Source organism: Danio rerio, chromosome 3 (genome assembly GCF_052040795.2).
Source record: "Danio rerio strain M-AB ecotype USA chromosome 3, GRCz13ab, whole genome shotgun sequence".
Lineage (NCBI taxonomy): Eukaryota > Metazoa > Chordata > Actinopteri > Cypriniformes > Danionidae > Danio > Danio rerio.
In genome coordinates, this window is record NC_141023.1 from 63,980,018 (window position 1) to 64,003,975 (window position 23,958).

General features: G+C 36.9%; 1 protein-coding gene and 1 long non-coding RNA gene across 2 annotated transcripts in view; both read right to left on the minus strand.

The window, feature by feature from the left end:
- Nucleotides 1-5,094: 5,094 nt before the first annotated feature.
- On the minus strand, nt 5,095-12,506 carry LOC101883546 (butyrophilin-like protein 9). The gene is made up of 3 exons (XR_015481374.1): nt 11,246-12,506; nt 7,885-8,190; nt 5,095-7,131 (listed from the first exon to the last, which is right to left on the minus strand). It is a non-coding gene; the product is annotated as a butyrophilin-like protein 9 (long non-coding RNA).
- Nucleotides 9,306-23,958, minus strand: part of mgat5b (alpha-1,6-mannosylglycoprotein 6-beta-N-acetylglucosaminyltransferase B) — a 382,458-nt gene continuing 367,805 nt past the window's right edge. Inside the window, exon 11 of the transcript XR_015479408.1 lies at nt 9,306-9,382. The gene's annotated coding sequence lies outside the window, so the exon portion shown is untranslated. The remainder of the gene's footprint in view (nt 9,383-23,958) is intronic.

Below are 23,958 nucleotides of genomic sequence, written 5' to 3' on the forward strand. Positions count from 1 at the left end.
TTAGTGAACGCTTTTTTAACCACTTCAAATGTTGACTCCCGTATTGTTGTTGTTATTATTATTAATATTTACAGTGTGCTGCTATTTTGTAGGTTGACATGGTGTAATTTGTTCCCTTCTTAATTTAAAAAAGAGGGTGGCACGGTGGCTCAGTGGTTAGCACTGTTGCCTCACAGCAACAAGGTCACTGATTCGAGCTCCAGCTGGGTCAGTTGGCATTTCTATATGGAGTTTGCATGTTCTCCCTATGTTCGCATGGGTTTCCTCCTGGTGCTCTGGTTTACCCCACAGTCCAAACACATGCGCTATAGGTGAATCGGATGAACTAAATTGTATGTAGTGTATGTGTGTAAATGAGTTTTTATAGATGTTTCCCAGTACTGGGTTGCAGCTGAAAGGGCATCCTCTGCATAAAAACACGTATGCTGGAATAGTTGGTGGTTCATTCCACTGTGGCGATCAATAAGGGAGTAAGCTGAAGGAAAATGAACAAAACAAGAGTACTGACAAAAATGCATATTTATTATTGGCTGATTGGTAAAACATTTACAATCATGCATTTAGCAGACCTTTATTCAAAGAGGTTTACACAGAGGGAAGCAAAAAGCTTGATCGAAGAAATTTACAAATACTACACTTTAAAAATGCTGGGTTCCACACAATTCATTCATGTTGTCCCAACACAAATTGATTAACTTAACACTTTTAACAAATTTATGTGGATTGAACGTAAAAAAAAGTTGTCCCAATGAAATCTCAAGAATCGTTTTGTTTTTGTTTTAATTAAGTAGTTTGAACAAGTTAAAAATGTATAACTTTTTGAGTGTAAGCTCATGTATCGAGCTAGTAACAAAGCAAAACAGAATGGATCTAGTAAAAAAAAAAAATATTTACAATTCTAAACAGCTAGTGCATCTTTCAGTAACTAATATCTGAAAGCAACTCAAGGCCACAAGCACCACCTTGAGGAAGAAGACCCCATTTTTGTCACAGTTATTAACCTACAGCACTGGTCACGCAGAGGTACTTGCAACCCAGGCTCATTCTGAAAACGTACCTCTATATACAAATCTGGAGACCATCAAATACATCCCAGGAGATACGTTTCATTGCAGTTTTTGTTGTTGCGAATTCATGAGAGGCCACTGTGTAACGCCCCATTCACACGGGGCTTCAGCGTCAACGCTTGACTGAAGGTGTGTCTGAAGTTGGAGCTGAAGCGATCGTCATAGAAGCGTCAGCCAATGAAATCCAGTAGGCAATAGGCCACTGTCTGAGCTGGTGTATTTGCATACAGCAATCTGATTGGCTGACGCTTCCGTGAAAAGTTGAGCTAGTCCCAACTTCTGCAGCGAGCAATGCCTCTGAAATGACGCCGACGTATCCACAAGGCAGTTCGGCAATGCCTGACGTCACCCATCGAAAGTAAATAGGAAGCGTTGACGCTGAAGCCCCAAGTTCTCGCGCTAGTGCCATTCCAACACATGCCAACACATTGCCATCTCATGGCAATTCGTAACTTTTTGATTTAGTGGCTAATTCGTATGAATTCGTACAATCTAATTTGTACAATTTAGTACGATTTGCTCATCCCCCAATGACGGTTGGGGTTAAGGGTGGGGTTAGGTGCCACGCCTCCTTTTTAAAATCGTACAATTTCGTACGGCTAAACTTGTAAGAATTCATAGAAATTAGCCACTAAACTGGCAAAACGTAAAATACTTACGTTTTCTCGTGAGATCAGGCTGGCCATTCGTGCCTGCTCTTCTCTTGTAAATCCACCAGAGGCTGCTGTTTGACTGACTGAATGACTGACCGATGGACTGACCCACCCTTCCTTAAACCCAACCTATAGTATTTTTAAAAAGCACAGATTGACGAGCGCCCACCCACGTTCCTAAACTCAACTGACAAATTTACAAAGCTATTCAGAAAAAGAAAAGCCCTCATCTGACTTTTTTTTCTACATTTTACCACATTCTCACCCTGTTATTTACATATTTCTTTTATTTTTCGGCTTCTGTTTTTGTCTTAGCCGCTGCGCTCAAACCCTGATGTCGTGGTCATCTACTCTCTGCCTCTCAAGTCCACCGAAGTAAATGGTGAGCTAACTGGAGCAAACTGATAACAGCCGGAAAGCTGTCTATCCGGAGGTAAGTGGTCAGGTGGGAAGCACGAAAAGGAACAGTGGCATACCGCCCTGTAGCGTTCATTTAAAAAAAAATTAAACACAGCCGTATGTACTTCTAGCTATATTGCGATCTCCAGAAATGTATATAGGGGTATGTTTTCAGAATCAGCCTATGTTGGATACTTGGGTAAGTAATATGTGGACATGGTTGTTTTTTTAAACTTTCTTTCAATCAACATCTTTGTTGATGAATGCATACAACATATTCCTTAGGTATTGAGGCTTGTCATCATTTATAGTCTGCATGTTTTACATTCATGATAATTTGAGAACACAAAGAGCAAGAATTAAACAATTTATCAAATTCTGTTTGAAAAAATAAAAAATTAGTTTAATAAAAGAGAAGACCTGGAATAAGGTTGCTCTTCACTGACACATTGGCCAACACACATATTCACTTTTGTTTGTTCATGGGCAAGTAACCCTACTGCAACTGATCAGGGGTGCGTTTCCAAAAACCATCGTTAGTCAACTAAGATCACAAGTTGCGTCGTTACAAACATAGTTTGTTGATTTTGCGTTTCCCAAAGCTGTCGATTCAACAAATATTCGCAAACTGCCTCACAAACTTCCATGCTTGCAACTACACCTCTGGAGCTGTAGTTAGAAACAGTTCCTGGCTGTGTTCTGTTCCTACTTATACCCTCTATGCCCTATTCCTTTAGAACATTCTAACATTTAAACTTGGAATGATTTAAAAAAAAAAAAATTAAAGCCATTACATGTAATTTGCTTTCAAAGCATTTTTAAAGTTCAGTGTAAGCGATCTTCATGTTTACAATTGCGCTCCCTTCACAGTGCACTTTAAAAATATTGATGTCATTTTGAACACAGCCGTTTCTCATGATGAAAGCTATAGGTGACTTATTATTTAAAAGCGGGATTAATGTTACGTCTCTAAAGCTTGTGAAGAAAAAAAAAAAAACCTTAACATAGGCTATGTTAGTCACTTAAATTTAAAGTAATTTACTAAGTACTGTACATGACATGGGTTGCTGGTTAGAACATTTCTGCAGTGGTTTGCATGTGTCAAATTGTAAAAGTAGACTTAAAAAATAATAATAATAATAATAAAAATAAAAAACTATATCCTACTTAATAATAATAGCAATAATAATAACCATCATCATCTTTATCAATAATATTATTTATAATATTATTAAAGTATTATTTCTTTCATTTCCTAATAAATGATAAGGCGAGGCAGTGGTGCAGTAGGGAGTGCTGTTGCCTCACAGCAAGAAGGTCACTGGTTCGAACCTTGGCTCAGGTGTTTCTGTGTGGAGTTTGCACGTTCTCCCTGCCTTTGGTTTGGTTTTTTCGGGTGCTCCGGTTTCCCCCACGGTCCAAAGACATGCGGTACAGGTGAATAGGGTAGGCTAAATTGTCCGTAGTGTATGAGTGTGTGTGGATGTTTCCCAGAGATGGGTTGCGGCTGGAAGGGCATCCGCTGCGCAAAAACTTGCTGGATAAGTTGGCGGTTCATTCCACTGTGACCCCGGATTAATAAAGGGACTAAGCCGACAAGAAAATGAATAATAAATGATAAATATTAAATTGAATTTCTTAATAAATAGCCTCATTATTTATTTATATGATTTATATATGATATTAGAATACATGTTCGCTTTTGTAAGTGATTTTATGTTTTAGAATAGAATATGTAATGTTCTCAATAATATTTGTAAAGCAATAGGCCCTGTATGTGCCATATATTTTAATTAATACGGAAAGCGAGTGCACGTTTTTACCAAAACTAATATTGGATTTTTTAAATGGGTGTTTGTGTAAAACAATATAATGTGCACAAAGAAACGATGGGGTTCCTCTATTAAAAATTTGTTACCACAGCGTTTGGAGCATCACTATGGGCATTTTACGTCATAACTAACATGGTTCAAATGATAGATCTGCGACAGAGAAACTACGATTTTGGGAAACACTCGTCACTACATCATTCATTTCCCAAACGATGCATCATACTATGATAGTTCAGCTACGAGTTACGTCATTGTTTGGGAAATGCACCCCAGTACGGATTTAATAACTGAACTAACATTTGTCAGGACTTGCAGGACTTGAGGAGTAAAGTACAGGAATTTTGCAACTGCCGGCATCTGTTAAAGCTTGCTTTTGAACATGCTGAATCAACCATTTTTCTGGTCTTTGAATAGTTAGGAAGTGATGTGCATTAATGCGCTGATTGTTGCCATCTGTTTACATTGGCCATGTATCTGTTTTTAATGACTGAACATGTTCAGGCCTAATCTTAATTATATTTGATATGCCTACCGCTTTGCCCACACCTTGCCTTTGGCCATTGATACAGAGTGTGAAGAAGGTGGATGTGATTTTGTAGTAGGAATTTTGCATTTGAAGTAGGATGCAAAACTATTGTAGATTACCATCAATGTTGATCCTGAAACATCATTCCAGTTCGAACATGTAATCCATACCCATAAACTGGACCTTAGCTGTAAATTAGGGTTGTCACGATACTGGGATTCGATACCAATCGGTACTGACGTTTTAAAAACGTCCATTTCCCACGAACATTTAAGCGCTGTGGAGCACGCTCCTAAACAGCACTGATTTGCCATTGTGTTCAAGTGCTCTACAGAAATGGCTGTGATTGGATGTGAAGGTCTTCAGTTCACCGAACTCACCACTGTTTACTGCGTGTAGCTGCAGATACAGAGGTACTAGAGCGTTTCAAAGTCACGCCGATCAGCTGGTTTGTCCGCGGATGAATCGCGGCTTTAAAATGCTCCAGTGTCACTGTAACTGTGGTTACACTCAGTAAACAGCAAACAAAATCCATCGTCCCCACAACGTTGGGGTAGGTTGGGGTACAACATCAATATGACGTAGAAAGAAAAGTTGTCCCAATGAAATCTCAAGAATCGTTTTGTTTTTGTTTTAATTAAGTAGTTTGAACAAGTTAAAAATGTATACAGAAATGACTGTGGTTGGCTGTGAAGGTCTTCAGTTCACCGAACTCACACTGTGACTGTGGTTAGACTCAGTAAACAGCAAACAAAATCCGTCGTCCCCACGACGTTGGGGTAGGCTAGGGTACAGCATCAATATGACGTCATGTTGATGTCTTGTTTCTGCAGGGAACTTGTAAAACAATTATTTTAGGTTAGAAATCCTGCATGGCAGGCAGAAATTCTACCCCTGAAAGTATTAGGGATTGTCTATTTCAGAGGTTCTCAAAGTGGGGGTCGGGACCCCCCGAGGGGTCGCGGGACAATGAAGGGGGGTCGCCTGGTGATTTTCAAAAATCAATTAATTTTTATTAAACCTTAAGACTTACTGTATTTTATCAATAACCTACTGATGAGAAAAAAATAGTTGTTTATAGTTACTATAAACTATATAGTTACTATAGTAGCTTATAGTTACTCGTTCTATTGGATTGCGACTTTTCGGGTAATTACATTATACTAAAGACACAGCAATACTGTCAGATGCAGCAGATTTTGTAACACCAGGTTAAACTTTCTAGCACATTTACAGCACTGACATACATAAAAAAAAAACAAAGAATAGACTTGGGCCTATTGGTGTGTGTGCGTCATTGCATACAAGGTTTTTGTATTTATAACCACAACCTAAGAAAATATTGGGGGTCACGAGTCACTGGCATTCTCATTTTGGGGGTCGCGGGCTGAAAAGTTTGGGAACCCCTGGTCTATTTGATGAATTAGTATTAGGGCAGCATGGTGGCGCAGTGGGTAGCACAATCGCCTCACCGCAGGAATTTCGCTGGTTTGAGCCCCGGCTAGGTCAGTTAGCGTTTCTGAGTGGAGTTTGCATGTTCTCCCTGTGTTTGAGTGTGTTTCCTCTGCTTCGGTTTCCCCCACAAGTCCAAAGACATGTGGTACAGGTGAATTGGGTAAGCTAAATTGTCTGTAGTGTATGTGTGTGAATGAGTGTGTATGGATGTTTCCCAGTGATGGGTTGCAGCTGGAAAGGCATCCACTACATAAAACACATGCAGGATAAGTTGGCAGTTCTGCTGTGGTGACCCCAGATTAATGAAGGGATTAAATTAATTAGTATTATTAGGCCAACACATGCTCATTGTGAATACATACATTTCGGAGAAACCACAAATATGTACCTGGGGCTACGCCTGGCTGCATTTTGTGTGGGAAGTGAACGATATGGGGCAATATGACGCCACAGACCAGTTCAGTTCCTTTTCACTGTATCCCTTCCTGCTTACCTTCATATGGGCGACTTAACCAGTGTTACCAGTTTACCCAGTAGCTCACCAGGTACAACGATGGACTTGAGTATGGTGAAGAACGTTTATGCATAGTTTAGCTCCAACTTCCTTCAACACACCTGCCTGGAAGTTTCTAGTATTTCTAAGAGCTTGATTAGCTGCTTCAGGTGTGTTTAATTAAGGTTGGAACTAAAATATGCAGAACACCGGCCCTTCATGATCGAGTTTGGACTCTCCTGGAATTGGCTATTCATTAAAAAATTATCTCTTAACCTGCCAAAAGTTCTCTTATCCCGTTGTGTGATGTTTTAATAGTAGTTCAGTTGACTTATTGATCTTATAGAGACAAACAAGAGGCCCAGAAGCAGAAGACTCCATGAGAAACAGTGTTGTGTGCCGATCCTGTTTAAACGACTTGAAATAGCATCAACGTGCACTTTGAACTCTTGATCTGCAAGGTATCGACCCTGTTTTAATGACCACAATGAGCACTTATATCTGTCGTGATCGTCCTGACGGTCTATAACACTTGTGATGTTGAAGGTTCCATCTGGGTTATTCAGGATTGACAGTGTAGCAATGGAGGTCAAATTCTTGTCATGTTGAAACCAGTGTATTGCGCCCTCCGGGTACACATCTGTAAAGCGACACTGCAGTTGCTGAGGTCCAGGCATCTCATAGGAGAAGTCTCCAGTGCAATGCTCTGTGCAAATACATGTAATACAACTTATTAATATTCTTTGAGATCTATTTATTTATGCATTTAAAAAAAACAATAATGCAATTAAATGTCTGAAAATACTGAATTAGCTCAAGCTCTCTTTTTAAAAACAGGTCGACAGTTCACCCAACAATATTAATTTAACCTTCAGGCCATTGAAGATGCAGGGCACTTGTTTTCATCAGTAGAACATTAACGAAGATTAAAGATGTAACTTGTCATAAATCTGTCATCAACATGACAGTCATGAGGCCATTATAATTGTGTCATCACTATTTTATATGAAGTTGTTGTAACGAGTCATCTTTGCATTGTAAATGTCATAATTAGGCCCACATGTAATCTGCGCGCGCAGAATTCCGCAGATTTTCCACAGATTTTCCGCAGAATTCCGCAGATTTTTAGCCCATTATTAATTCTGTTTAGTTACTTGAGTAAATGTGTAAATCTGAATTTATTCAGTAATTTATTACTTTTTATTTAATATACTACGTTTTTAGTTATGATACTCTGCTGGATACTCCCAAAATAATTCCGCAGAAATCCGCAGATTTTTACTAAAATTCTCTGCAGAAATAGCAAAAAACGTTCGCAGATTCCGTCTGGCCCTGGTCATAACTCAGCAAATGACACTTAACAGTTTTCATAAGCATGCGTAGGCTCTCATGAACAACGCATTCAAGTAGTGTACTTTAAAATACAACACTTAGCCGTTAAACGCATGAATGAACTGACCTACAGACACGTTGATTGCCTTATATCCGTGTGAGGAGTCTGCCATTACACAACAATAATATTGCCCCATTTGCGCTGGTGTAGAATGCAGGATGGTTAATGTTAGTGCTTCCCTCGTGTAGCTGCACTCATATCCTGGAGGGCTCTTGCTGGATTTTGGGTCGCATTTAAACTCGTTTTCTCCATGTTTCATCCAGTAAATTTTATCAATGTTCAGAGGCACGGATGAGCTGATGTTGCACTCTAAGACCGTCCTCTCGTTGCAGTTTGCTTTCTGGGTTGTAAAAGCACGAAGCTCCATCTCACCTGCATGTGTAATACAACAAGGTTACTATGCATTATGACAACTTGACATGTGATATAATTTTAAATAACCATTTCTGGTAACAGTTTACTTGAAGGCGTGTTCATATAACTATCAGGACTGATAGAACAATGGTATGACAAACATAATGAATGTGAATGAGAGTTTATGCATGCTTACGACAACTGTCATTCAGGGTACTATTATTGACCCGGCGCAATGCGGCGCAAGGTGTGATGCAAATGTTGTTTGCTGGTTTCAGCTTGACGCAAGTGTTGTTTTGACGTGTTGCACCACGCTGTTTGAATAGCAAATGCAATTTCGCTCATATGTGCGCCCATAGGCGTTCTGGTCTAAAAAAGGAGGCCTGTTAAGGCGCGTTGCTGGCATGTTGCTATTTTGAGGATCTAAAATAGACAACCCAGGCTCATTCTGGAAACGTAGCCCTGCGGATGTTTCTGTAGGCCGCGAAATACATCCCGGGAGGTACGTATTTGTGCAGTTTTTGTTTTCACGAAGCCGCTGTGCTCGCTTTTTTGCATCTTAAACGCCTCTCTCAAGCGCGCGTCATTTGCGCCCGCGATGTTCTCGCGTAAAAAGCCGCCGGAGGCCGCTGTCAAGCGACTGTCTGTCCAACTGAATGACTGAACGATTGATTGGGCGGCCGGCCAATTGGCTGACCCAACCACCCTCCTACTACCCTAAACCCAAGCGACTATTTACAAAAGCCGTCCAGAAAAAGAAAAGCCCTCGTCCGATTTTGAACACGTTTTCAGATTTCACTGCATTCTCGCCCCGTTACGAACTCATTTGCTTTATTTTTTGGATTCTTTTGGAGTTTTTTTCAACTCTTTGGAGTTTTTTCTTTGGACTCATTTGCTTTATTTTTTTGGATTTTTTGGATTCTTTGGAGTTTATTTTTTGGATTTTTTGGAGTTTTTTTGTCGTACCTGATTTCTGGAACCCCTCCTCCCCGGTATGCGGCGGCCAGCTCCCCCTCCTCCGGGCTTCCGCTATGCCGACGTAACACGTCGAGCTAACCGGACAATATGGTTGCGGCGGGAAAGCCCTCCACATGGAGGTGAGCCTTCAGCCCAGCCGGCGAGCTCCCCGTAGCGTTCGCTTGATAAAACGAAATGCAGCCATACATACCTCCGGCCACGTAAATCACGGTCTCCAGAAACGTCTGCGGGGCTATGTTTTTTAGAATGAGCTTGGGTTGAAAATAGACTGCTCAATAGACCAGCTAAGACGAGGTCTAAAGTTCAGCACAGAGCGCTTTAGTTGCCTCGCCTAAACATTGCTTAATACACACAGGTTGTACAGCAATAAGCAAATATCTTCACAAATGAAAAAGAATGAAAGGATTAAAATATTACAACAAAATATTACTTTATACATATAAAGTATAAAATATAAACAGCACTGCCTTCATGCCTACTTAATCTCGGGAGGCTTTTTCAGTTTATTCATGACAGTTTGCTTTTGTAAAATGTTATTATTATTAGCAGTATTATTTATTATATGCATATTTATATTTGTTTTATTAAAAACAAGCTTAGATTTGTCCACCTGTGAGGTTTTAGACCATGTGGGGCACAGCATGTGTATTTGGATATAACTCAATATTTTGAGCACACTTCGTTATTATTGTTTATTTATTCGTTTGCTGGAAATTAGAACTGAAGTTAGAAATAGTTTTAAAACAAATCTTTGCGCTTAACAAACTAAATGTAAAGGCTAATGATGTCTGTGCGAACACGATTCCCTATCCACTAGAATGAAAGTGAAACTAAAGAATGAGGAGGCTCATCTGTCATTCTCGCGCTACAGATGGCTGTTCAACTGTTTTCTTGGTAGTGAATCGCTCGGTTTTAAAGGGAAACTCTTAAAGGGAATGGGAGATGAGACTCTGATTGGTTTATTCTCAAAACACACCTAAAACTCATTAAGAGAATAAGCTCAACCCTGTTAGACCATGCGCCACGGTGCAAAGTGGATTTTTCCATCCTTAAAATAGCAAAAGTGGATTCGGACATGCCCTTAACCCTTTTTCACCATACACTTTGGACTTTGCGCCAATATCGTTAAAAAAACAAACAAATGTTATTTGTTCAGTTATCTCATTTTAAATGCAAAGATGACATTGTTTGTTACGACAACGTCACATAAGCAAATACATCACATCCTGTTTGTGTATTTGTCATCAAATCTTGACATTACCAAGACAACATGATGACTTGTCTGTCATAAACATGATTGTCATGAAGCATTATAATTGTGTCATGAATATATTTCTAAACACGTTTTCAGTTGAACGAGTTGTATTTGTCTTTAAAATGTTTCATTAAAAGTGTCATTACTCTGTCAAATCATTTTTAAGAGCGTCAATAATGTTTACTGAAATTTAATGACAAGTTCAGCTTGTTCTTTTGGAGTTGAGGCAAAAAAAAAAATAAATAAAAAATAAATAAATAAATTTATACATACATACTGTTGAGGTTAGAATTATTAGTCCCCCTGAATTATTAGCTCTTCTGTTTATTTTTTTTCTTTAATTTCTGTTTCACGGAGAGCAGATTCTTTCAAACACATTTCTAATCATAATAGTTTTAATACCTCATTTATAATAACTGATTTATTTTATCTTTGCCATGATGACAGTAAATAATATTTGACTAGATATTTTTCAAGACACTTCTATACAGCTTAAAGTGACATTTAAAGGCTTAACTAGGTTAATTAGGTTAACTAGGCAGGTTATTGTAATTAGGCAATTATTGTACAACGATGGTTTGTTCTGTAAACTATCAAAAACAAATATAGCTTAAAAGGGCTAATAATGTTGACCTTAAAATGTATTTTAAAAAAATTATAAACTGCTTTTATTCTAGCCTAAATAAAACAAATAAGACTTTCTCTAGAAGAAAAAAAACATTATCATACAGTGAAAATTTTCTTGCTCCGTTAAACATAATTAGGGAAATATTTAAAAAATAAATAAATAAATACATAAAGAGGGTTTAGTAGTTGTGTATTAATAATTCTGTCTCTTACCTTTGATGTTGCCTGAATTCAGAAGAAAGATTAAAAAAGCCATGACTAACATCTTTATTTCGCTCTTCATTTTCGTCTTCTTTGAGAAGTTGCTCTATATGAGCGGAGTGTAAGAAGAAAGTGTTGGGCAAAGTCTCGTTCTGCACTCCTCATGACTCCAACCCTTCAACCATAAACAAAGGACACTTTCCCCGAAGCTAACAAGTAGTATCTTGCCCACTGATGAACACACTGCGGGTTTTGTTCAACCCCGTTTCCTCATTGCATTTCACATTGCATTCAGTTATAATGCAAATCAATACAAAATAAAAAAATAAAATTAATAAAATGTGCTTTTTAATGAGTTTTTGTTTTGTTTTTTTGTTTTGTTTTACTTTTTACCAAGTTTTTGTTTTGTTTATATTCCAAATATCTAAACATTATTTATTTATTTATCTTATTGTTACCCGCTAATTACCCAAACATTATGGTTTGTTCCTTCACAGCAAAAAAAAAGTAAATATATTCAGTTGAGATAGTATTTGGTCTCTCTCTAAAATGCATTATTGCTACTCAAGTTAATGAGACAATGAAAGGATTAATAAGGTGATGATTGAGGACTGATGAAGAACACTTGCTGTTATTAAGTAGAAACACAGAAGAGAATCACAAAACTACTACTGACATCAGTCACAGCCTTAGAGGAAATCAGCTGAAATATTATACATACAATCTCTCAAAATCTCAGTAAAGGATACTCGACCAATAAGTAACTCCACAAACAGCAGCTTTACTTATTACTAGCCTGTTTGCCTTATTATAAAGAGGAACCAAATACTTTCTGAGCTGAGTAAATTTTACTTCGTGGATTTTGCTGTGTAGAAAAGTACATCATAAATTAAATATACTTAAACAGTAATTTTCATGTTGAATATCTGGTTGTTACCCCCTTATTACCCAAGCATTACCGTTTATTCCCTTATACCTACACATACGTTCTTTATACTTATACTATACGTACAGATACTGTTATTTCAGTGTACTTACATGGTACTTTGCTGGTCGTAAAAGAAAGCATTACCATTTATTTTTATTGAAGGAAAATAAAATGTACACACAATACAACAAGAAACATTACAGTTTGCTTCCTTTTGTGTTGTTTGATTTTAACTCTAGCTCCACCCCCAAGACCTGAACATCCCAAGATAGCTTAACATAATAATTAGATTCAAATACAATAGTTACATTGTCTGGTGTCCTACACTTTATAAAATAAAAGTGACAATTTAAAAAAAAAAAAAAAAAAAAAAAAAAAAAAAAAAAAATATATATATATATATATATATATATATATATATATTAGGGGTGTCAAAATTAATTGTTTCTTCGGTGCACCGCGATGCAGACGCGGACAATTCGGTATCGGTTTAGTAATAATCATAACCGGTTATTATATACTGACATCATTTATCTCCTATGCTCTCTGTCGCGAGGGAGGTGAGCGAGAGTATTTACAACACTCAGCCAACTCAGGGCCGGTTAGTGGCATAGGCACCATAGGCAAATGCTAAGGGCGCTGTATATCCAGGAGGGTGCCAGAAATGAGCGCGGTTCAGTTGGTTTTGTTTTCGATATTCTTGACACACATTCAGTTATAGACGGCAATAACTCAAAAACCTCTCACCCTAAAAAGATCTAAAGTGTGTTTCCTACGAAAAGACAAAGCTGGTTATGTTTCACCGCTGTATTTCTTTTTTTTTTCGCTCCACACTACGAGCACTGCTCCGTTTAAGCCCTCGCAATATGTGTTTAGCCAGGAGAGCTCGCGCTGAGAGGAGCTCTCAGCAAGGGACCGTCAGAAAAGTGCTTATTTTTTTCGTTTTTCTGCTCCGCTCTTTGCGAGCTCTTCCTGTTGCGAGGGCTTAAGTGTGTGTGTGTGTGTGTGTGTGTGTGTGTGTTTGTTTCTTTGGTGCTGTCTATGTTTGTGTTTGAATGAGAGACAGTGTGTTGCTGTGTCTCTGTGTGTTTACAGACAGCTTGTTATAGCCTCTCCTCTAAAATATAACACTGTATATGGAAAGCATCATCAATGCACCGTGATGCACCGAAATATCGAATTGAACCGAATCGAAGGCATGATAATCGTAACCGAACCGAACCGTGAGACCAGTATAGGTTCACACCTCTAATATATATATATATATATATATATATATATATATATATATATATATATATATATATATATATATATATATATATATAAAACATCGCAATTTATTCATAAACTATTTAATATGTGAATATAATTTAGTAAATCAATGCTAGAACCGTATGAGCACTGGCAAGAGCTTTCACTTGAGCTATAACTTGTACATGTGTCATATGAAAAATATAAATAAATGAACCAATGTGAAACACCCAGCTCGGGTATCCAAAATACTGTGTATTTAAGTGTAAATAAGTTTTATACAGTAGAATAAAAACCAAAGTGATGCATATGTGCATAAAACATAGATTCTACATTTTCAAACAAAACCACTTAAGGGGGTCTGGTGCAATGCTGGCCCTTTAAATCTTAAACCGAAAGTCAATGACATCACGGACCCAGTACTGGTTCATACCATTCATTCATTCATTCATTTTCTTGTTGGCTTAGTCCCTTTATTAATCTGGGGTCGCCATAGCGGAATGAACCACCAACTTATCCAGCAAGGTTTATGCAGCGGATGCCCTTCCAGCCGCAACCCATCTCTGGGAAACATCCACACATACACACACACTCATACACTACGGACAATTCAGCCTATCCAATTCACCTGTACCGGATGTCATTGGACTGTATGGGAAGCCGGAGCACCCGGAGGAAACCCACGCAAACGCAGGGAGAACATGCAAACTCCACACAGATCGAACTAGCGACCCAGCGACTTTCTTGCTGTGAGGCGAACGTGCTACCCACTGCATCGCCCTGGTTTGTATCAAATAAAGTTAAATAATCTGCCAATTATTTCAAAACAAGATTATTTTACATACCCTAATGGCAGATTATGTAGCTTGTTTTAAGAAAAAAAACAGCCTGATCTCATGAGAAAATGTTAGTGGTTTACATTTTGTCAGTTTAGTGGTTGATTTGTACAAGTTCAGTCGTATGACAATGCACGATTTTAAAAATGAGGCGTGGCACCCAACCCCACCCCTAAACCCAATCGCCTTTAGGTGATGAGCAAATTGTACAAATTTGATTGTATGAACAACTAAATCAAAAGAGCAACTAAATCAAAAAGTAACAAACTGACCCGAGATTTCGTTGGGAAAAAAAACTTGCTTACTTTAAAAGCCAGGGGCCTCATGTATCAACGCTGCGTATGCACAAAACCTTTGCGTACGCCAGGTTTCACGCTCAGAATCGCTCACGTTTGGATTTACTAATGATGAACTGAACGTGGGAATGTGCGCAGCTCTACGCCAGCTTTATGGCTGGCGTACGCACATTTTTTGTGCGTGTCTGTTTTATTTCCATTGGCGACTCCTAGAGGCAGTTGTGTTAAATTGCACTCTACAAAGTGTCTTTGAGCCGTGTAATGGCAGCTGTATGAGGCGGGTTCATCTAGCAGGTATATAAGGTTTCCATACCATACAATTGACCAGATAAACATTAAAGCACAATTTGCAGCAGTCGCCTGTTTTCCCAATGTAATCTGAGCTATCTACTGCACGCACATTGCTATAAAGGCACCAGCTGAAGATGAATTTGCATGCGTGAATCAGAAACATTTCCATTCAATAAATGTGCAAATAAAATATGATGCACAAACTTACTACTTGTCTTTCTCGTTATAAATAGTAGGCAAAATCTGATATGTAGCGGAGGGAAAAAAAGAAGAATGAGTTCATCAGACGCTGGATTCGAGTTCATGCTCGAACGTGTCAAAACATATTGACATGCATTTTACGAGCTGCGCCATTGAGACTGTTAAGTTACTACAACATTTTAAACCTATAAATCACACTATTTCTTTTTTTTTGTAATCCACAGTGCAATGTTTAGACACAACTGTGTTAACCGCATCAGCTAAACTCTCCCCACTCTATTATTTTCTTTTGTTGTTAATTCCGGAGGACAAACTTGCAAATAACACAGTTTTCTCAGGTCTACCTCCAAAAAGAGCACCTCCAGTTCACATTCTGTTCAAAGTTTCTCTTTTTGCTTGCTTTTGCTACTGCTTTTTCATTTGGTTTTGCCAAAGTATAGTCATTAGCATATTCATACGGGGGAGGAGGCAGGGAGGGGTTTTGTGTTCGTGCATGTTGCGCTCAGTTTCACGTTCATTCGCATGTACAAAAGAATATGCGTGGGATTCGGTGTACGCAGTGTTTCATACATCTGAATTTTTTTCTGCGTACGCACAAAGCTGTAAATGTGCGAATATTTTAGTATGATTTCCACGCAAGTATTTGTACATGTGGCCCCAGAGCTCTCAAATCTAGAAAAAAATTTGTAGTGAGAATGTTTTTTTTTTTTGTAACCTTGCTAACTGTCATTTGTGAATGGGTGAGACTTGATAGCCCTGTAAATGTTTTTTGGCTATGTTATTCAGACCTAAGTGCTGTATTGGCAAACCTAGGCAAAGCGGCGCATAAAGCTGATGAGCCTTGATGGAATGTTCTGGCATTCGGTGGCAGCCTTCAGATCTTCATGAACTTTCAGCACAGCTAGACATTTCAATACATCAATATAACTGTACACAGTCGATTTACTATACCCAAGTGATGTCATAATGCCTCAACGAAGCTTCAATCATTGTGTCACAAAAAGTGGAAAGCACCCAAAAAATGTCTTCACTGTGTAGAGAAGGAATTGAGAAACTTACATTCTTCTGGCTCTTAGTCAAAAAGGAACACACACCCCAATGCATGCACAAGTTTGATACTATCTTAACCCCTTATCTCTGTGGGAAAATTCTTATCTTACTGTCATTCAGTCATTGATCAACTAAACAGTATGAGACAGAATACTATAATTGTTACCATCTAGTGTAAAGTTCAGAGGAGGAAAAAACAAAGAGCTGATCCAAACGCAGCATTTAAGCATTTAATGAAACGAAACAAACTAAAGCAAAACAAACCAGGAACACACGTACATCATAGATGCAACACAAACAACAGACAATAAGAGGGGCAGACAAACTGAAAAATATAGTCAAGGTGATGACTATCATGGTGGTGGCTGTGTCCGAAACTGCTCAATTCCATACTATACAGTACGCTAAAATCAGTAGGCGAGCCGAGTAGTATGTCCGAATTCATAGAATTCGAAAATCAGTAGGCGAGAAGTACCCAGATGACTTACTACTTCCGGTAAGATTCTGGAGTGTGCATCCCATGCACGCTGTGCCATCCCATGATGCCCCGCCAGTGAATTCATGACTGGGAGTGAAGCGACGCAATTGATGCGGGTAGGTCGCGTGACCATGACAAAATGGCGGATGTAGTACGTCCGAAGTCCATTCATACTTTTCACATTCATACTTTATAAAGCGTACTTTTCTAACGGCTGAGTAGTACGTTTAAATTCAAATGCAGTACCTACTGAGTAGATGCAGCAGGTGTTGTTTGATGCATTCTGGTCGTGGTAGTTCATGTGGTGTCCCTGCTGAAAAATCCAGCTTAAACCAGCCTAGGCTGGTTAAATAGCAACATCTCAAGACATCAGCCAGGAAATTAAAACGTGACCACAAATGGGTCTTCCAAACAGACCATGACTCTAAGCATACTGCCAAATTAGTTCAAATGTGCTTTAAGGACAACAGAGTGAATGTTTTGGAGTGGCCATCACAAAGCCCTGACCTCAATCCTATAGAAAATGTGTGGGCAGAGTTGAAAAAGCTTGTGTGAGCAAGACAACCTACAAATCCATCTTTTTTCTTCTTCTCCAAAACGTACCAACCATGCAGATTTATTTAGTTTTTATTCTAATTAACTCAATTATGTACATTAGGGGTGCCCACACTGGAGGGCCGGTGTCCTGGAGAGTTTAGCTCCAACCCTAATCCAAGACACCAAAACAAGAAAATCAAGCTCTTACTAGGTACTAGAAACTTCCAGCCAGGTGTGTTGAAGCAAGTTGGAGCTAAGATAAGCAGGACAGTGACTTTGGAGACTCCTGACGTACATCAATATTTCTTACAAATTATTGTAGCACTGTTTGTGCTGAATACAAAAAATAGTGGCCAATACTATGTAATAAGTAGCCGAAATAAGCACAAATGACAGGGCATGTCAAAAGCCCCTGATCTTTTGCAATATGTTGCACTTAAATAAAAATATAAGTATATATAATACATAATATATAAGTATATATAATGGTGTATAAAATTTAATTTGTTATCAAAGTACTGAAAATTACGGCGTACATCACGCACATTCCACCTCACGCAGTGTTTGTGTCGGGTCAGCTGTTCAGCAGTACCTGTATCTACCGGCAGGTGGGAGTGGCACTGTTATCATATGATGTTTAAAAAAAATCCGCCACTGCACTTCATTTATTCATTATTTTGAAGAGCTGAAGTTGATGAGGTAATAATACAACTCAACTCTTTCTCTAACTACTAGTGAAGTGAAGCTTAACATTTGTTTCCACGGTATAAAATGTGTGTAGTTTTGGTGAAATAAAATAACTGTAATCAGGGCCGGAGTGGGACTCTTTTTCAGCCCTGGAGTTTCAAGCCTCAGACCGGCCCACCTCAGTTCACCACTGACTATATTAAAGTTATTTCCAATTCAGTTTCTAATTACACTATCACGTCTTTTTTTGGAGAAAACAGCTCTTTTAGAACTTCAAATGTTCAACAACCCTTTCAGTATTATGTCTTAACAATAAAAATGAAAAAAAATAATTGTTACTCAGACAAGGACCGAACCCAGGTTGGCCGCGTCTTAATCTAACGTACTAACCACTGTACCACAACAGCTGTATGTTGAATGGTGACTTACCTAGTTATATCATCATTAACCTGCAGGCTGCATCCTGCTCACGAGGCTACGAGAAAATAGATAAAAAGAGCAGAGCTGCGGTAAAATAATGAATAAGAAGGCTGTGGTCAAGTAAATAAACAAATTATTTTTAAAAAGTGTGACTGCTGAGATCAACAGATTCTGGAACTAGGGACACCGGCCCTCGCGGCCAAAAAACGGACCGGCCCACCGGGAATTCTCCCGGTCCTCCCGATTAGCCAATCCGGGCCTGACTGTAATTGATAAAATGTGCATCATATCAATGCATACATGCAAATTAGACAGAAAAACGTAAATTGTTCTAGCTTTTTAGATATGATATAGATATCTAGGCATATTTATCTAGATATGATATAGCCAGTCACATCTGTTTCTGTAATAGTTAAATCACAGTGAGTTCATGCATCTACATTCTACTGTAACATGCTATGTCAATTAGCAGGGGATTATAAATCGACTTTCTTATGAAAATACCTGAGATGGCTGGAAGAAGACATACAGTTGTAGTCTGATTAGCCCCAATTAAATTATTAGCCCCCTGTTCATTTTTTCCCCTAATTTCTGTTTAACGGAGAGCAGATTTTTTCAGCACATTTCTAAACATAAAATAGCTCATCTCTAATAACCGATTTGTTTTATCTTTGCCATGATGACAGTAAATAATATATGCCTAGACATTTTTCAAGACACTTCTATACAGCTTAAAGTGACATTTAAAGGCTTTAAAAGCAGGTTAGGGTAATAAGGCAAGTTATTGTATAACGATGGTTTGTTCTGTAGACTATCAGAAAAAAAAATTTGCTTAAAGGGGCTAAAAATTTTGACCCTAAAAGGGTTTTTTAAAAATGTTATACTGCTTTTATTCTAGCTGAAACAAAACAAATAAGAATTTCTTCAAAAGAAAAAATATTATCAGACATACTGTGGAAATTTCCTTGCTCTGTTAAACATCATTTGGGAAATATTTAAAAAAGAAAATAAAATTCAAAGGGGAATAATAATTCTGACTTCAACTGTATAAACATTTATTATCGCAGTCATGTAAATGATTAGGTTGGGGGTCTTTGGGGCTAAGCCCCTTATCCCTTTCGACCCTAGTAACGCCCCTGGTCAAAACATCTTAGGGGCCCCAAAATCACCTCAGATCCCTGAGGGTTAAATGTTGTGAAAAGCAAAGGCAACATTACAAAGTGGTTAATGCCTTTTTGTTCCAACTTTTTTATTTTATTTCAAAAAGTGTTAAAAAAAAAACAATAAAAATCTCGGAACACATGACATAATGTTTGTCATATTGTCTGTGGTGAAATACAAGTCAACGTAAATTTAGAAATGACTTCTTTCTTTTTGGTGCGGGTGTTTTTCCATACTGTGCCAACCTTTTTTTTTCTGGTTTGGGCTTGTATGACACTTTTTTTTTTGCAACCGAAAAACCGACTCTCCCTAATCTTGATTTATAAGACCTAGTTTCCAGAAGGAAGATCAGACAGAGCCATAAGTGTAAGTGAATGAACAGCCAGAGGCAGGTTTAATTTAGATTAACTGATGTTGGCTTCCTTCCCAGTGATGGGTTGTGGCTGGAAGTGCATCTGCTGTGTAAAACATGTGCTGGATAAGTTGGCGGTTCATTCCTCTGTGGTGACCCTGGATTAATAAAAGGACTAAGCCGAAAAGAAAATTAATAAATGATGTTGGCTTTCAGATTGACCTTGGTAACAGAGAAACATGTGAAGAGTTCAGATGCAAAAACCTCTAAAAGCTAAAAATTTGCAGTTTTATCAGGCTGTTGGTTCAGTAATTTCAAGTTCATGGTAAAGAATACACTCTTCTAAAGGTATTTAAAATGAAATAACCCAGCATAAAAATAGGAGTCTGAGAAAAATACATATTTTCAATGGTAATTTCAGACGGCACTGAGGTTTTTTGCATCTGAACTCATCATGTACTACCTGGAGTTTTTCAATGAGGATGAAAGAACACCACCTAAACCAGACACAAAGAGCCCACTGAAGAGTCTGATGAAATCCACTACCAGCCGATATAATTGGTGTGCTTGAATGAAAGCATTCATTACTTATAACCTTGTGGTATTTGGAACAATGAAACCGGAGATTTGATGGGCATAAACGAACCAACTGCATGAAAACAGTCTGCAATATTATGACTATGTGAGGGAAGTCCAAAGTCCGACCTGCAGGATGAATTTCAAAAGGTCTGCGGCTTATCTGTTATCATAAAGCCATGTGAAAATGTTAAGACAGCCTATTGAATTTCAAGGTTTGTTCCATATCAGGACACGATAATCATAAAAGAAACTATATAGTCCTTGGTTTTAAAAAGGTGCAGGTGTTGACAGATAAAACTTTACACCTCACAGAATGTCCTTTATTTTATATTTATTGAACAAAACAAATCAATGAGTGTAAATGAGCACGATCCTGTATCAGTGGCCACCAACCCATCGACTTGATCACTTTACCAGTAAATCAAATGATTTAATAGTCATAAAATTTTGTCGCATTTACGCAGAGACTCCATTATAAAACAATTGGATGAAATGAGGTGTGAACAGGAGGATAAAGCCAGTTTGAACATCGCTTTATTATTTTCTTTCTTATTATGACTTATATTCCATCAAGAATAGAATATCTATTACTCTGTGTCTGCATTAGATATGTATGTGTATATATATATGTATATGTATATATATATATATATATATATATGTATATATATATATATATATATATATATATATATATATATATATATATATATATATATATATATATATATATACATACATATATACATATACATATATATACACATACATATCTAATGCAGACACAGAGTAATAGATATTCTATTCTCGATGGAATATATATATATATATATATATGTACATGTATATATGTATATGTACATATATATATATATATATATATATATATATATATATATATATATATATACTGTGTGTATATATGAATATGTATATATATATATATATATATATATATATATATATATATATATATATATATATATATATATATATATATATATATATATCTATATCATTGTGTGCAGTGGTGGACAACAGCAGTGATGGGAATAACGGCATTCTAAATAAACAATGTTACTAACGACAATACTTCATTTTTATGGGTTTGTGTGTGTGTGTGTGTGTGTGTGTGTGTGTTCAGGTTTGGGGTGGAACATTGCTTGTTTTAAGAAAAAAACTTAATTTTGACATATTTATTAAAATAGACAAACTTTTTGCTCGTCTAAAAATGCTTCTTGGTTTTAGAATCTTTAGATATTTGGACAAGAAACAAGACAAAAAAATCTAGCAAAATATATATATTTTTTACAATGTAATGGGAAGGTTTTGTTTAGTTCTACATTAATTTAACTACTGCTTAAAGAGCCCCTATTGTGGGTTTTTGAAAATGACCATCCATGCAGTGTGTAACCCAGCTCTAAGTGAATGGAAAAATCCAGCAGAGGATTATATATGAACGTTTACAATGTTTAAAACTATTGAGTTGACTTAGAGCCATATGAATGATTTGTCCTTTGTTCAGATTTTTTGATCACATATCGATGTGATATGGGACATCGCCAGATATGAAGTGCCGGATCTGGGAAAACTTGAACGCACCTTTCCCTTCCCTTTCCGGCCGTTTGCTTTTAACGGCTATTGCATGTTTTTCCTGTCAAGACAAATACAGCAAAGCTGTTTTTGTGCAGCAAGCATTTTTGTCAGGAGAGCAGCACGGGAATTGGAGAATGGCGGACGTTGACTTTTATCAGGAGTTCGTTCATATTTAGACACATCGCCGTGCTGCTGTGTTTGCCTAAATCCTCCAGATTATCAGCAGGGCTACTGGTTAAAATAGACAGGGCAAGAGACCTGCTGCACTGAGTCTGCATTCAGATCTATGATTCAGAGCCGGGGATTGAGGGAAAAGTCCTCATTTATAGTGTTTATATGAACATGATTATCTTTATAATTATATAAATTGTAGTTGTGTGTATGAAATTACGAATAAAAAATGTAGCAGGGCATTAAATTACTGTTTATTTTTTTGCATTTTAACTTCGTAAACTATAAAACCATTGGTCTCCTCACGGTTTGTGTCTCATTTTGTGGGCTAACTGACAGTTGTTCGCTCCCCTCCTTCTCCCCTGCTGGCCACGCCCACTCCTGCTCGCGGAGCTCCACGCCCATTATGATGCATCTTTTCAAAAAATTCTGAGGTAGACTTGAACCGAAAATGGGGGGTGTCATGGCCATTTAAGGCAATGGGTTTCTGTACTATTTCTTTAGTACACTCAACTGTTTGCTGGCTAATCAAAGACAAAATCATCTTATCCTACTGTACAACTATACAGTGGATTTCCAAAATAATAGTCAAACAACAAAAGAGGTCAGGTATTTTAGAGTGGGCAGACAGATCGCTGTAATGAAATGCATTTTCATCCTACGCATAGATTGGTTCTAAACTCTATTCCCCCTGCTCTAACATGCCTTTCATCTAGTTATGTTATTCTGTACAAGTTGCAAAAAAAAAAAAAAAACTAAAGCAACTGGCAGATCAGAGAGCATGAGAGACGCTGGGTAAACGTAATCCTGGGTCGCTCTATACTTTACAAGCCTGTGTGGTTTCCTTCTAACAATGTTGGCCTTTTTAGATTGTCCTTTGTTAGCTTTTATTTTGAAGTCTTGTCTTTGAAGGTTCCCGGACTTTGATGTTTCTTGTTATTTTCTTCAAACACTGTTTGTCGTAAGAATAAATCTGACAATGCCATTATTTATTGACCCTCATGTCGTTCCAAATCAATTCTTTAAAACAATAAAATAATTTTGGGGTTACATCTAAAATACTTTTTATTCATTCATTTTCATTTAGCTTAGCCCCTTATTTATTAGGCGTTGCCACAGTGGAATGAACCACCGCTTTTTTTATGCCCTTCCAGCTGCACTGCAAAAAATGCTTTTCTTACTTAGATTTTTGTTTTGTTTCTAGTCCAAATATCTACAAATTCTTAAATCAAGAAGCATTTTCTAGACAAGCAAAACATGTTGTCTTGTTTTAAGAAATAATATGCCAAAATGAAGTGAGTTTTTCCTCAAATCAAGCAAAATAATCTGTCGATGGGGAAAGCAAAATGATCTTGTTTTGTATATATATATATATATATATATATATATATATATATATATATATATATATATATATATATATATATATATATATATTGTGTGTATATATACACTGTGTGTGTATATATATATGTATATATATATATATATATATATATATATATATATATATATATATATATTGTGTGTATATATACACTGTGTATATATATATATATATATATGTATATATATATATATATATATATATATATATATATATATATATATATATATATATATATATATATATACATACATATACATACATATACATATATATATATATATATATATATATATATATATATATATACATACATATATATATATATATATATATATATATATATATATATATATATATATATATACACATATATATATATATATATATATATATATATATATATATATATATATATATATATATATATATACATATATATATATATATATATATATATATATATATATATACATATATATATATATATATATATATATA